This window comes from Saccoglossus kowalevskii, chromosome 2 (genome assembly GCF_978046115.1).
Source record: "Saccoglossus kowalevskii chromosome 2, keSacKowa6.1, whole genome shotgun sequence".
Classification (NCBI taxonomy): Eukaryota; Metazoa; Hemichordata; class Enteropneusta; family Harrimaniidae; genus Saccoglossus; species Saccoglossus kowalevskii.
The window spans coordinates 38069210-38085451 of record NC_140642.1 but is presented as its reverse complement, the minus strand read 5'-3'; the positions used below and the strand labels follow the sequence as shown (position 1 = coordinate 38085451).

The 16242-nt window shown below is 32.5% G+C and overlaps 1 protein-coding gene across 1 annotated transcript in view; it reads right to left on the bottom strand.

Annotated features, from left to right (window-relative positions):
- LOC102804129 (uncharacterized) overlaps nt 1-9225 on the bottom strand; it is a 34504-nt gene extending 25279 nt beyond the window's left edge. Inside the window, exon 1 of the mRNA XM_006817396.3 lies at nt 9080-9225. The gene's annotated coding sequence lies outside the window, so the exon portion shown is untranslated. The remainder of the gene's footprint in view (nt 1-9079) is intronic.
- Between the last annotated feature and the right edge of the window lie 7017 nt (nt 9226-16242).

Sequence of the window (16242 nt, the reverse complement as noted above, 5' to 3'; positions counted from 1 at the left end):
TAACCTCATAATATATAAATTAAATTTATGAACAAAATAATGCCTATTTTATTTTTCTTGCAATAACAACATTTTTTTTTTAATTTGTTAGTGTAGAGGTAAGGATATCATTTGTATTTTGATAACAGAAGCAATGTACATATGTACTCCATTACATGAGTCACATTCCAACAACACATCTGGCTTTTATGTTAAACTTGCAATTATAGTCAGTTAGGTTTGACTTCAAAAGATGTCAATATGAAAGAGTACCACCTCATGTGAGGTCACCATAGTTGACCATGGTATGGTGATCATGTGAGGTCACCACAGTTGACCATGGTATGGTGATCATGTGAGGCTACCACAGTTGACCATGGTATGGTCATCATGCAAGGTCATAACAGTTGATCAGAGTTGTGCACAATAAATGACTGTTGTTTTTACGCCACAGTACAATATTATACCACTGTGAAATAATGCATGTGTCATTGTGCCATAAAATACATGATACATATCTCAAGAAAATTCAATCAGCTTTAGTAAAGCAATTTAATTTCCTGGAATCAGTTTATCGCACTAACTCACCAAATTTTCTAATTTATCACAGAAAGTGAAATATTACACGATGTGATCAGATGACCATGAATTCCACTATGACTGGGATTTGAATCTTGTTCAGACATTGTCAATGCTGCACAAGAAAGCTAACTGTAATTTGAAATTAAAAGACAGTAATTTGATTCCCTAAGAAAGCATCATTGATATTCTATCCTTTTGTAATTAGTAAGAACCGCGGATCTGAACACAATAATTTCTTGATTATGTTTTTAAGAATGTTATAAAGGCTTGCAAAAGGACATCCAGTGATATGTCAACAGAACAGTGTGTTTCAATTACAAATGTATGGTCAGCCAATCACATTGCAGAAAACATCTGTCTGTGTGATTCTCATGGCTGATTGGAAAAACTGTGCAGGAATACAAGGCATACTTTTGCGCACACAGTGTAAGAAGAAGATTGAAATTGCTGTTAAGCTTCATAAACATTATCCACATTTTAACCGACAAATGACCTTTGTATCGATATACTAGTTAGTGCATATCAACTACAAGGTATCATATCTACAACTGTATCTCCAGAAGTTACATAGAGTATTACAGAAAATATAAGTTAGAAAGTTTAACTATTTTCATACACTATGTGATTTGAAGGTATAATAAAAAGGGTATTGCAATGCACCCAGACAGTACTGAACCATATCATCTTTCATGCACATGTCAGTCATAACATAAAATATTGGGTGGCACAGGCAGGTAGGATTTAGGTAGGGTTGTAGTTTAGTTTAATTTTTTTACCAATGAGCTTCATGTACCAACTTTATAACAGGTTATTTCTATCACAATGATGCATTATCATGCATTGAGAAAGACATTAGCACCAATTCCACGTTAGTTATAGCGTTTTTTTTACAGTCATGTTCTGATCATACAAGGTCATTTGAGGGGAGGGGGGAGCATGGCTGATTTGTATAAAAATAAAAATAAATTGAGTATTAAGCATAAACAAAAATTTCACCAAATATACGAGTTATTTAAAATTATTTAATTTTGTTCTGTTTCTTTTGGCAACGACAAAGTAAACCAGTAACTAGGTATTACATTTCAGAGTTCAATTAAGTTCACAAAGTTATTTACCCCATAATCAAAGTTACATTTTGACATTCCATAATACAAACAAGCAGCCTGTCGGCTGAGATAGCTCCGCTGTTAGCAATGCACATGGCAATTAAAGAACAGAAGATATCATTAGAAAATGAACAAATCTGAGAGAGGTCCACATGTAGTACCTATATGTATAATATATCAAAGCAATTGGATTTGCGGTTTTCAACAAGAAGTCGAAAATATCACTTTTTACCAAAAATTACAAAAATATTCATCAAAATTAGAGAATTAAAGATATCATTATGAAATGAACAAATCTGAGAGAGGTCCACATGTAGTACCTATATATGTAATATCAAAGCAATTGGACTTGCGGTTTTCAACAAGAAGTCGAAAATATCACTTTTTACCAAAAATTACAAAAATATTCACCGAAATTAGAGAATTAAAGATATCATTACAAAATGAACAAATCTGAGAGAGGTCCACATGTAGTACCTATATATGTAATATCAAAGCAATTGCACTTGCGGTTTTCAACAAGAAGTCGAAAATATCACTTTTTACCAAAAATTACAAAAATATTCACCAAAATTAGAGAATTAAAGATATCATTACAAAATGAACAAATCTGAGAGAGGTCGACATGTAGTACCTATATACGTAATATCAAAGCAATTGGACTTGCGGTTTTCAACAAGAAGTCGAAAATATCACTTTTTACCAAAAATTACAAAAATATTCACCGAAATTAGAGAATTAAAGATATCATTACAAAATGAACAAATCTGAGAGAGGTCCACATGTAGTACCTATATATGTAATATCAAAGCAATTGGACTTGCGGTTTTCAACAAGAAGTCGAAAATATCACTTTTTACCAAAAATTACAAAAATATTCACCAAAATTAGAGAATTAAAGATATCATTACAAAATGAACAAATCTGAGAGAGGTCGACATGTAGTACCTATATACGTAATATCAAAGCAATTGGACTTGCGGTTTTCAACAAGAAGTCGAAAATATCACTTTTTACCAAAAATTACAAAAATATTCACCAAAATTAGAGAATTAAAGATATCATTACAAAATGAACAAATCTGAGAGAGGTCCACATGTAGTACCTATATATGTAATATCAAAGCAATTGGACTTGCGGTTTTCAACAAGAAGTCGAAAATATCACTTTTTACCAAAAATTACAAAAATATTCACCAAAATTAGAGAATTGAAGATATCATTACAAAATGAACAAATCTGAGAGAGGTCGACATGTAGTACCTATATATGTAATATCAAAGCAATTGGACTTGCGGTTTTCAACAAGAAGTCGAAAATATCACTTTTTACCAAAAATGACAAAAATATTCACCAAAATTAGAGAATTAAAGATATCATTACAAAATGAACAAATCTGAGAGAGGTCCACATGTAGTACCTATATATGTAATATCAAAGCAATTGCACTTGCGGTTTTCAACAAGAAGTCGAAAATATCACTTTTTACTAAAAATGACAAAAATATTCACCAAAATTAGAGAATTGAAGATATCATCATGAAATGAACAAATCTGAGAGAGGTCTACCAAAGGTACATATACACCAAGTATCAAAGCATTCAGGCTTGTAGTTTTCAAGAAGAAGTCGAAAAAGTAAAACATTGACACGGACGACGGACGACGACGACGGACGACGACGACGGACAATCACTCATATGATAAGCTCCGCTCGACAAAGTCGACAGCGGAGCTAAAAAAAAATGTACAACACTGTAATAATGCATTGTAGTCAGCTATTACCATGTAGATTTATGAATGACTGAACAAATAAACATGACAAGACACAACGTGGATAATTTGTCCACTGACCACTGATATACTGTATTTCTCATGACATCCAATAGTGTGTGTTGTACATTTGTATAAAATCTGAATAGACAAGAAATGTTCTAGAATCATAGCTAGATATTTATAAAATACTGCAGGAATTGAAGCGATATTGTACATACAACAATGACATGTAAGAGAATTTATTTTTATTAATTTCAATAAAAATATACTTCCTGTGATGCATATGAATAATTCATTGCTACATACATAAACATATACCGGTACACGGACGACTATTTGCAGTGAATTAGTGAATTAGTGAATTATTGCTAATCATTTTCATGTACTGCCATCATAAATCACACATAGATCTATTAATTCTTTATTATTTACCAAAATTTAATTTTTATTTTAATGACATTGTTTACAAATTGTACAAGATTTAGTGATACAGGATTCATTTAATGAGACGTGACAAATGGACAATGTCAGTGGATTAATATTCACAGATGGCATACTAGACAACATGCACACTGAGTGCAAGGGCAAATAAAACACATATTCAAAGCATCCTAAAATGGATCTCATTTGAAACAGCTGTTGAAATGGTGGCTTCCATGAAAAAAAAACGACAGTACTGTACACAAATAGATTGCAAGGCTGGAGGTTTTCTACAAAAAAAACACTAAATGCAAGAAATAATGCCTTGAACCTCGAGTTGCAGACCACATTTACTACTGTAAAATCTGTATTAGAAACCTCAGCTTCTATTAAAATGGTACAATGCAACATAAGGGGATGTGGTTTCTATTAGAGCATCTACACATATTACAAACAATGAATTTTTGGTTCTTAATTGTTTAAAATGAACGTGTGCAACTTCTATTATGGATGCGGCTTCTAATACGGATGCGGCTTCTAATACGGATGCGGCTTCTAATACGGATTTTACGATATGATAAATCATCAATTTTAATGTAAAATAAATTTCTGTCAGTAACTCTACATTTATTGAAGTGCTGACCTGACCTACTTTCACATCTACCTAAATAGTGACATGGTTAGATAGCACAATATTTATTAAAAAAAATATATTCGTAGTTTTCCTTTTTCACTGTTGAATTCGTTTACTGAACTGATCACCTAAACAACTACGAAATACTGATGAGATGTTATAGTCTATGAATAGATGTACACGTATATTAATCCTTTTATTTTCAGGAATAAAAATAAAAAAATCACATTTATTCGTCCAAAAAAGCGAAACACACAAAACCTAAATAATCCTAAAGCTTATCACTATGATACATCTTTGCTGGCAGTGCATGTAGAGCGCATCACAATCACATCACAGCCTGACTTAAACAATAAAAACCTCTACAAAACCTCAATTGGCACGATACCGGTGACGCAGTGTGTTCGAAATACCCTACTACCCTACCCTACTCAGGTGCCAGTGCTTACATGATATGAATTCATAATTAGGACATGCCACTTTCTACATGTATACATGTAACTATAAAATGCCAGCATTTAATTACTAGCATCATATGTCACTATATAAAAATAAATTAGTGTACACATATTTGCCCTATTGGAAAGGCAAAAGTTTGCCAAATATTAATTTAAAACTTATTTTATACTAGATTATTATGATAAGACTACAAATTCTTGATAATTTGCTAAGAGACACTGTTTCCATGGCAACAATCACTTTATGATTTCTCCCTGTGTTAAACTCTGTTCTGGCAACCATCTTGAATTGAAATTGATCAAAATATGTAACTAGGCTATATAACTCGTTTGGATACCACAATGTTTTAATTCAGACTTTTGAATATTCAGTCACGGGGAATAACTTCAGGAACATTTCAGGAACTTCTAAAAGTAAAAGTAAAATTACAATCACCACCTGAATATTCTAAAGAGCAGATAGACCAATATAATTCACTTCTTCACTTACCATTGAAGAAAACACAATTTCCTGCAGTAGAAAGTCAACTTTTCTAAGCAGGAAAGTCCAAATTGATCGTTTTGCTCGAATAGCATTCTGCATTTTAAAGTGAACTATCTTTATAATGTTCCGGATATGTTACTATGGTAACAACATTCACACACTGTACTTCATTTGGACTTTGAATGGGACCATATTAATAAATCACCATGGTAACAGGTATTCATTACAATTTTAAATCAATAGCTGCAGAGAAAATGTTATTGGGAATTAATTTGGTAATTAATTAATTATGAAAAAGTGAAAAATCTTTAAATTTAGATACGAATCTTTAAATTTAAAGAGACAATTATAGCGGCCGTACAGTCCATGTTTTTATTCCCATTGTATATATCAAACATGATGTGATGACTGAGCTGATTTGATTATTTTTCAAGCAAGCAAGAAAGTCTCTCCGCAATCATAGTGATATCAGTGCTTTCAATGACTCCTAATTTCTATGCCAGTAACATTTTACCGAATAATTGACTCAGATGCATGATTAGCTGCAATGTCCACAGGAAATTCAATACCATGGGTAACCTCATCTGATAAAACAATGCAATGGAATCCATTACCAAGATTCTCCACTTTTATATACACTGATTTCCTGTCTACTTTTTATTTGTTGACATTAATTTCCCATTGCTATTTAAAATGTTTATACTTTTATGCAAAGTTAACCTTTTCACCACCAGTTCATCATAAATTCACAAAATAGTACTGTTTATATAGTCTACGCTTTCTTTCAGATTGGAACAAAAATAGTCAAATTTTATGAGAAAAAACTGAGAATTGACGCGAGGAAATAGATTTTGATCATGTTCAATTTCCCTGGGGTTCTTAGGACAAAGAGTCACATGTTGTTTTAACAAAACACTCTCAAAAAATATTAAATATTGGTGAAACTTGAATAGTTAACAACATACTGTAAATCCAATAGGTATGGAAATATGGCATCCCAGACAAGATAAGCTGCTTACTTGTAGTTTATTTTGATACTGTTTATGGTAATTTATCTGTTAAGTCCTAACCAATCAGATGCAAACAAAAAAAACCGATTTAATTGTCAAAATTATAAAATTGACAGATTGATAATTATTTTGAAAATTTCACTTTAAGTTAAACTCACCCACTGGACAGGATGAATACTAGACTCCTCTCCTCTTTATATTCATGCAATCCCCTTAAAAATGGCTGTCAACCTCCCAGAAAGGTTACCATGGTAACCTAGATCGTGACATTGGTTGTACTTGACATTAACTTAATGTATTTTCTCAAATTACCATGACCTAACCTGACCATGAACTGTTCTTTTCTGCAACTGACTAATCCATTCTCAATACATGTCCTGTATATCTCATGGGCCAGCATTGACTGGGGGGGGGGGGGGGGGTAATACACAATAGACAATTTGTACTATATACTTTGAAATATTTATTTTCACAATAAAAGTTCAGATAACCTTGATTTTATTTTCATGCAGAATAGTTTTAATTCTATCTGTCGTCTACATTTCTTTGTTTTTATGTACTGTGGATGTTTTCCCATGCTATGAATTGTTATTAATTGTAGTTATCAAAGTGTTGTTTGTTTTCAATGATAAATGGTATGCATATAAGATTGTACATTGCAGTAGTCCAATGTCTTGAAAGAAAGGCTTTCAAAATATGAAACACTTTTAAACACTATTAAATTGAAATTGGTTCAGAATGAATATGTATTGAATATTTAATTTTAATATTGTTAGTTCAACTGACATTTTATAGTTTTCACTGGATTACCTGAACTGACCATACATTACAAATTATTAGAACAGTACTTGAGTATAAGCTGACAGGTTCAATGCAAATGTCAGCTAAATTTAATTAAATTAATATTTAATTTTCCTTGTATATTTGGGTTATGATATGAACAAAAGTGGCAATGTGTGTTTATTAGATTCTGAGAACCTGTCCTAGTTGGTTTCAAACCTGAAATAGTTGAACTGGAATAATCACATTATAATTTCTATGTACGAGTGCACTCACAGCATGGCGGCTGACAAAACAGATTGTCTGATTTTTTTCATAATTGATGGAAATTTATGGCAAAATTATTTAAAACTATATGATAAATTTTAAAAAATATTTATCATTGAGCTTATAATATTGTTGTATTAAAATGAGCAATATTGTATTTGTACAAATACTGAAGAATCCACAGGAATTTAGAAAATATTGGCATAATCAATATTTATAAAATATTTATAAAATTTACTTATTATGTATTCAATAGATACAAATTGTAGGTGGCAGTGCAGCATAAAATATGTCCTTGACATTCACACTCTCGAACATAGAACATGACATTACTTCCACCTTGAACTTGACTAATATAACTTCAATTTAAAGCAGACTTGTCAATATTTACACAGACAAATTGCATTCTGCCTATATAATATTAAAAGTGATATTCACTAGGTTTTAAATTAAATATTTGAATGTTTCAAGCGATATTTGCTGCATAGGTTAAAACTCACACTGTCATTAATAAACCAATAAGCTTACAGAAGAAATCAGCAGTTAGCAAAATACCAAATTTAAAATTCAGTGAATAATTATGCTATTTAACAGTATTCTTAAGAAAATAGACCAGCATAAAAAAGGAACATATATACGATATAAATGCAGGATATTTTGAGGTTCCCTGGGTAAGATGCTTAAAAATTATTTCAGAAATAGGTCAACAAATAAATATTATAATTTGTACTACATGTATGTGTAATATATAATGAACATCGGTGATTCAGTTGGTTTCCATACACTGCACTGTCTGTATTCTATTATGAGAACAACGTCCTTAGTTCATACCCAACCTACTTCCGCATCTGACTCAATCCAGTGCAGACTTTCACTTCCCAGTATAATATTACAGGATAGAGGGTGAATCTGTGTCTATAAATGACCGGTGCATCCACTCTTATTCAAACATGTCCTTGGCATTGTATCATATACACAGAGCCCCAAAATATCAAATACTAATACTACCAGTAAATTTTGCCATATCTGCCTTAGGTCATATGCCAATAAGTACTTGCGCACTGACATTGAAATAATAAATATTTATTATGAATTAAAATGGCATAATAGCTAAGTATTAATACATTGATATATCAGGTCCCTTTCATTCCCCAATTTATGTCCCTTACTTCCCAAATCAAAGAGTGTCTGATAATAACACACTGGAATGCTAAAAATGTACGTCTAATCTCTGTCTTTATATTTAACTCAACCAATACAACAGTATTGATAGTAAACAGTAAGAACGCCAGTCATTACAGCGCTATTGGGAAGACAGAAGGAAAAACCTCTATACAGCAGGACAAAAAAAATCTATCACATTAAAAAGAAGGTGGAACAGACGAACCTAATATTGATCATAGGATCAGGCACATAATTACACCTTTTGACGACTTGTAGGACGCAGTGGTATTCATATCATTGTCAAATATTAGCAAATAAAACCGGCCGGTACACAGTTGCTGTAAGAAATATCAACGCAGCACACATATCTTACAACACACTATTATAAAAAATCCTGGCTTATTTATTGAATAGCACAGCTTACCTTAGAAGCAGGCAATGTGTTCACTGCAGATGCAGATACAACAATAAAAAACAGAAAGCCACTTAAAATACACCACGCACCAAAAAAAACCACACTACGCTACCAACGGCAGACAAACGTAACTACCGGTCGCTTCACTACCTACATTCAGAATTTAATGCATTTTGTCCACGTGGACACACAAAAGAATGACATCATTCTAAAAGCATTGACCAATATTCAGTAGGGGACATAGCACTGTATTCAGAGGGGTAAATAATTTAAAACATGCTTTTTCAATCAGATAATATACTGGCAAAAAAAATAACGATTTAATTTTTTTGTTTTTGACTTGGTGTTTTTTGTTGTTGTTGATATGAATGTTAATCCAAAGTATTTATTTCGTATCATCCTATCTATCCAACCTAAAATTAAATGAATTCTTCCACCTAATTTACATACAAATAGATATCCAAGAGCTTTAGGATTCTCATCACTGTATTCTGAATAAAAGTGACAGCTACTTTTAATTTTACTAGTTTACTATTTGTAACTAACAGAGATGATAAATGCCCCTCTCTTTTTCCACAAATGAGATAAAAAGATGCATATCAGGAAATGCTTAATTTTGGCAAGAAACACATTTTTCATGAATTTAAAGTAATGTGAAAATAAAAATATTTTGTAGTACATTTCACTGGAGTTCTTAGGCAAAGAGTTACATACATTTTTAACTTGTTTAACCATTTCACATATGTGGGGAAATGAAAAATCACATAATTTGTCAAATTTAAATGTACTAATGTAACACATACTTCATATTAATGAATGTTTTCTTGATGTATGCGACGACACGTTTCAAAATGAAAATGATGGATGTTAGAACGATTCATGGTTTAAAATCAAGCATTATCACTGGCAACAAAAGTGAATTCACGATTGGAAATCAGCGACTGGCGAAGTATTATCAGTAACCAAACAAAGTATGTTTTTAATAGCACTGGCAGCAATGATAATATAATGAAGTGTACTATTATTTTAGTGAATTTCGGGACTACCAGTGTACTGATAACCATATGTATATTTGCACCACTATGAGTATTATTGCACGTATCCATTCTTTATCCTTCAATTTCGATAGTCATTGTTGATGACTGACAATAAAATTAACATGATAACCTCCGTAGCGTACAAATATATATCCACATAAAGAACATTGACTTTATCAATTATTCATTTAGTTTATACATGGATTATCAATTACAGTATTATGTTAACTGGCAATATGATTTCAATATATCCTATTACAATTTATTGCCGACCCTAAACTTTCTTTTGGTAAAAAATGACAAAAATGGTGTGAAATCACACAATATTTCAATGAGCTCGAATGTAGCTATACCTCGGTTATCCAAGATATTTTGGCCAAAGTTAAGAACATCATTAAACATTGGGTTTCTTAACTAATTATTACAAAGCTATTGAAATTGGAATGAATGGAAACAAATTTAAAACACATGTGTTGAACAAAATGTACATTCTAAACCGGGGAACAGGGGCACTCTTTCAAGTCATAAATATATTTCTTGGGCCGTGCACTTCCGTGCTGCCGTACAACATGAAATCTTTCTCAAATATATTTTTCCCTGTGAAAACTTTCCAGCAACACAAGCTGACAATGTGTCTGGACCCAAAATACACTATAATTACTCAAAAAATATTTCAATGGCGATAGATACAATGGTGCAGAAACCTTCTTGTTCATTTTTTCTAGAAAAAATTCCTGGAGTAGACAGTGATTGAGAAACTTGTCATTTGATAGTCATAAATTCATTTCTCCAAAAAGTACCAGGACCTGACCTTTGAGCTGAGAACATAATTAAAATTGTGCTTAAATTTTATTTTATTTCATTTTAATCTAAATTTGGAGAAAAAAAACAACCTAAAAATAAACTGTGACATGCACATTTTTATCTGATGCTCAGTGACCAGAAATATTATTTATTTTTAGGACATCAAACGAGAAGCAGTTTTGACTCGGGAAATTATCTGAAAACTTATGGAAAACATTCTATGGTCCAACAAAAACACAAACCAAGCATTTATTATTATTTTTGTTGTGATAAAAAAAATATAGCATATTTTGACCCTTGATCCACCGATATTATGTAAGAAAATGCATATGCTTTTAATAATGTCACAAGTTGCCAAAAGTTGTGCTCACAAAAACATACCACAGTTGAATACAAAGCATTCAGTTTTGGCATACCTTTTTTATTTCAATATAAATCAGTGAATTTAATTGTGTTGGCAAATGACACCTCCTCAAAACATTGATAAGATATTTGAAGCAGCAGAGAATACCAATAGATGCTTTCACATAATACGACGACTTAGCCAGCAGATATCGGTATGAATTCAAATGAGATGAAAATATTAACTATTCAATCTAAAATTATCGCTTGAAGCCAATTTAATTTCCTATGTCATGCTTGTTAGCAATGATTACGAGAAGAAAAGGAGACCAAATTCGGAAATAAAGTGTGAAGTCACATCACTCTTGGTCAATTTACAAATCAATTTTGTCTAAGCAGTGCATATTAAACAAAAAACTAAAAGATAAAACCTCTTTTTTAATTTCCTTACTTTTCTATATACTGCTACAATATTATATTACAACTGGCAGCCCAAGCAATATTCAAAATTATTCAATCATTTGACAACTAAACAAAATGAGAAAGAAAAAAATATAGTCTCATTGGATGTTAAACTGATGATGTCAAATCCCTCATGGTGTCTGAGTTATTATAACAAGTAAGCGTGCAGTACCATTAACTTCAAATTAAGTCTGTTACCATGGACACATGTATGATATTAAACATTTTTTTAATTTACATGCTCCTTTTTTCATTGATTATTATGAAATGAACATATAGTGAGGTAATTATTGTGATTATTATTATTTGTATAAATATCATTGTTCAATAATATTATTTTAGTTGTGTTAATTATTTGTGTTTCAATGAAATCTGATTGTATCCTTAGAGGGTATCATTTATTTATTATAGACATTAAAGAAACATGATTTCCATACCTCGTAAATTAATATGATTTCAATGAGTAGGAATAAATGTAACGTTCCTAATTCTCACATCCAGGGCTGTGAATGTGAGAACAAAACGATCGTAAACTCTGTCTGTATTCAGTAGTGTGAATGGAACCATTATTTAAAATATTATCTGATTTCATAAGGCTAGTGATGCATAAAATACTGACTCAATGTGTAACCTACAATCTGTAACTGCAAAATGAGAAGGTACTCTCAATGTAACATTATTAAAAAACATGGGTTGCGAAATAGCGAATACCGCACAGCTGGTAATATCGACAATGACAGAGTAGACAAATGAACACTTGAGATTTATATTAACACCAAATATAAAACCTCTTCATCAATTTGTCACAATAAAGGTATCCCCTGCAGAAGATGTGAATCACTCGGCAGTGAAAATCACTACAGAGTTTGTATGTAGACATGATATCATTACATACCCACATGTAAGGAACATAATTGGTTGCTTTGCTTTTACCAGATGCTAAAGTGAATATGTATTTGTTTATACTAATTTGTATGCAGTGAGATTAAAAAATTTATCTGCTTGGTAATCGTACATTCAGATGATAGCAGTATTTTTAGAGATGCAATATAATACATCTATTAATTTAAACCATCTTGCATCAACACTAAAAACAAGTCAAGCTTTATTTAATACCCATTTGGTGTCGGTTTATTTGGTGATTGGAGAAAAAACAATCCCATATCATAGTCACTTAAAAATAACACTCAACCATGCAACCCTGTGTACATTACCATATTTGTTGTATTATAAGAGCTTCTCTAGTAAAAGTGCATATTAACCAAATACTGTATCGTATCGGTAATAATAATGATGCTTCTAGGCCAGATAACAATTTTGGTGTTTATAGTAATGGTCTAAAAATATGGGTAGGCGGGGACTGGAATTTTTATTTTATTTTTTTCAATGAGTTGTGGGTTTCTATAAGAATATAATCAGATGTGTAAAAAGATTTAAGTTAGTTTTCAGAATAAAATTATTTTTACAACTAAGGTGAGGGTTACGAGAATTTACATAGACTTTAATTTATTTTGCCTTAAATATTAATATCATCAAATCGTACAATAGCGAAAAATGTAATGGTTTATAGATTAGTTATTGCATATACATGTATTAAAAAAAGAAGCAATCAATTACATCAAAACTGCAGACCACCACAGACCCTCTCAATAACTGGCGACCCTGATTCCACATTCACATGGTAAATGGTACAAATATATGTCATATTTAGAAATATGTTGCCTTCTTTAGCCATGAGGTTATAAGGGTTGGACCATTATAAATTCTGGGTGGGACAATGACAGAAAAATTATGCACAAGTTCTTCCACTTGTTTTTGTGTTTTCCCCGTGATGAATTGCTGTAATCTTTTTATTTCCACTGGATTACATTCTCCCCCTAAGAAATAAGCATGTTAATTTTTTTGTTTTTCTGTTAATCCCTGCTGGATTTTTTTCCCTAACTTTTCCTGTGAATTTTTTTGTCAGTTCTGCCCCCACCCCATGTTTCTAATGGTCAACCCCTAAATCAAAATAATCATAGATCGATAACATTGGGGCATGATAGTTCATTATTGCGTGCAAACACAGCACGGTCAGGCCATGGAAGGTACATGGAAGGTACTAACGGAGTACCTTCCATGGTCAGGCTAAACTGAATGACATAAACAACACTGATCTTGACTTTGTTTATGTTGGTATCAGACAAAACAATGAACTTATCCGCCATATCCCGGCCACCATGAATTGACGCGGTTCATACCAGAGTTCTTAGAATACATGTAGTCAATGTCAATGTACTGTATTTGGATGTTTGAAATAAAGAACCGTTTAAGTAAAATCAAATCCATACCTTATTTTGGCGTACTTGTGAAGCACAATAAAGTCAATGCAGCCGTTCGATTTTTAAAACAGGAAGTGTGGATCACGTTGATGTCGCCGTGATACACGCACGATTACTAATAACCGTGATATACGATACGCGATATTCGCGATCCTCGTATAGGGATTGAATTTCGCTGATGGTATTTCGTTTACGCAAATCCTGGCACGTTCAGTGTCTGACCAGATCTGTGTTATACGGTTATTACTAAAGCCCGGGTTAAGCAGATACCACCAAATACAATGCGTGGTTGACTATAAGCAATCCACCAAGAAACTCAGGGAAGAAACTGTTGCTTTTGGACTCCAAGACAAGTCGCCGCAGGTCGTGCCGTACCCACAGCACGCGGAGGGATATATGTATACAGAACCGGAACGCCAAAACTGTTTCTGTTAGCAGTCACAGAAATTTCCTGACAATTGAATGTTATAACGATGCGTCATAGTTATCAAACACACGTCATGTTTCATTATGTAATAGCGTAGTTGACCCCGAGTTGACCCAAGGCTGCAATATGAATATAGCTGACTGCCCATTGGTATCTACTTAGGAAGTAAGGAGGCCGTCAACGACCAGAGAGACATGCGCGCTTGTTGCGCTTTTTCTTTTTCAACTGAATAAAGATGTATTTTTAGCAACATTTCTTCACTGTTCAGAAGGGGCTTCTAGATAAGCAAACCACCCCTTCTTTTTCATTACGTGGTTTGTTGAAAGACAAGAAGTATTGCACAGTAACATTAACGTAGTTAATTTATCTATTTTTCTGTTTAATTTTAGGTCATGTACACGTTAGCATGTACACGCAAAATGCATAACTGACTAGTTATGGCCGATGATATCGATATCCCCCCCCCCAAAAAGCTATGTTATTGTCATTCTTTGGGGTGAGATATTTCTAGTTGAAATCAAGTTGGTATTTCACGTTGGCTGGCTATTTAAAAATAACAAATTGCATATCACCATAACAACACAATTTTACAAATTCTAGCTCTAGGACTAGATTAAATGCAGGTACGTGCAAAAACACTTATTTTAAGAACATACATTAAAAAAGTAATTTCAACAAATTCAAACATCGTCCTTCTGCGATTGATTACCCATCAACATGTGTGACAGAATTGTTTTTGAAATATTTATTATTTAATTACGTTTTATTTTGTTCGTATTTTTCTTTTTACATAGAAACGGTCACATACTAGTATTTCCAGATGATACACAAATATGGTACGTTTAATGATATAAAATACAAACTACAGTTATACAACTATTCGATCGTTATTTGATCACTGGGATTATGTAATCTCAACACCACGTTTGGATTCGCAAGTGCTACATATACATTTAACATTTTGACGCGATGCTCTTTTTACTGGGAAACGTACCACCGTGAAGTGAATTTTTGATACAAGTTCTCATTCATTTGTTGGAGAATTGACAAATATTGCTCAAGATATTGTTAAAGGGCGGCAGTCGTCGCGCTGCGCATGTGCGACATTTGTGATGATAAACATTGATTTTCCCATAATCCAATGCGCTCTTCTAATGGAAATCACAAGTATGAGGTTTGACCTGGACGCGAGTTGCACTAATGCTAAACTTGGTAGCGTCTTAGTTTGTACTCGTTGAGCCGTCAACAGTCAAAGTCACCATCTTTGTTTATATGAGACTCATACATCTCGCGCATGCGTGACGTGACGACTACCGCCCTTCAATAAGATTTAGGGATTTATAACAGCTAAAACACTTCATGTACATGCAATACAAAAAGTATATAAAGAAAGTAATACACTAGCTGACGGTTGAAATGGTGGCCAACATTTCTGGTGAATAGTCACAGCCGGCCTGATTTGAATATTTTAAAAGTTTACTAAATCTTAACAGACCTAACCAACATAGCGTAGAGTTTAAATTACGGGGTGGAAATATGTATATGTCTGTTAACGATGACATTTCCATTCAGGAGGTCAAAAATCCTGTAACATATAAATAAAAACAGAGATGCTTAGGACCGAATGGTTTCGTTCTATAAATTTTTGAAAAAAAAAGCTCAATACAATTATATAATGGTCGACATTTCTAAAGCTTTCCCTAGAATAAACCATATTTTTCAATGGTATCGTCTGTATTCAAATCCCATGCCTGTCTAGTAAGATCTAGACATACTAAC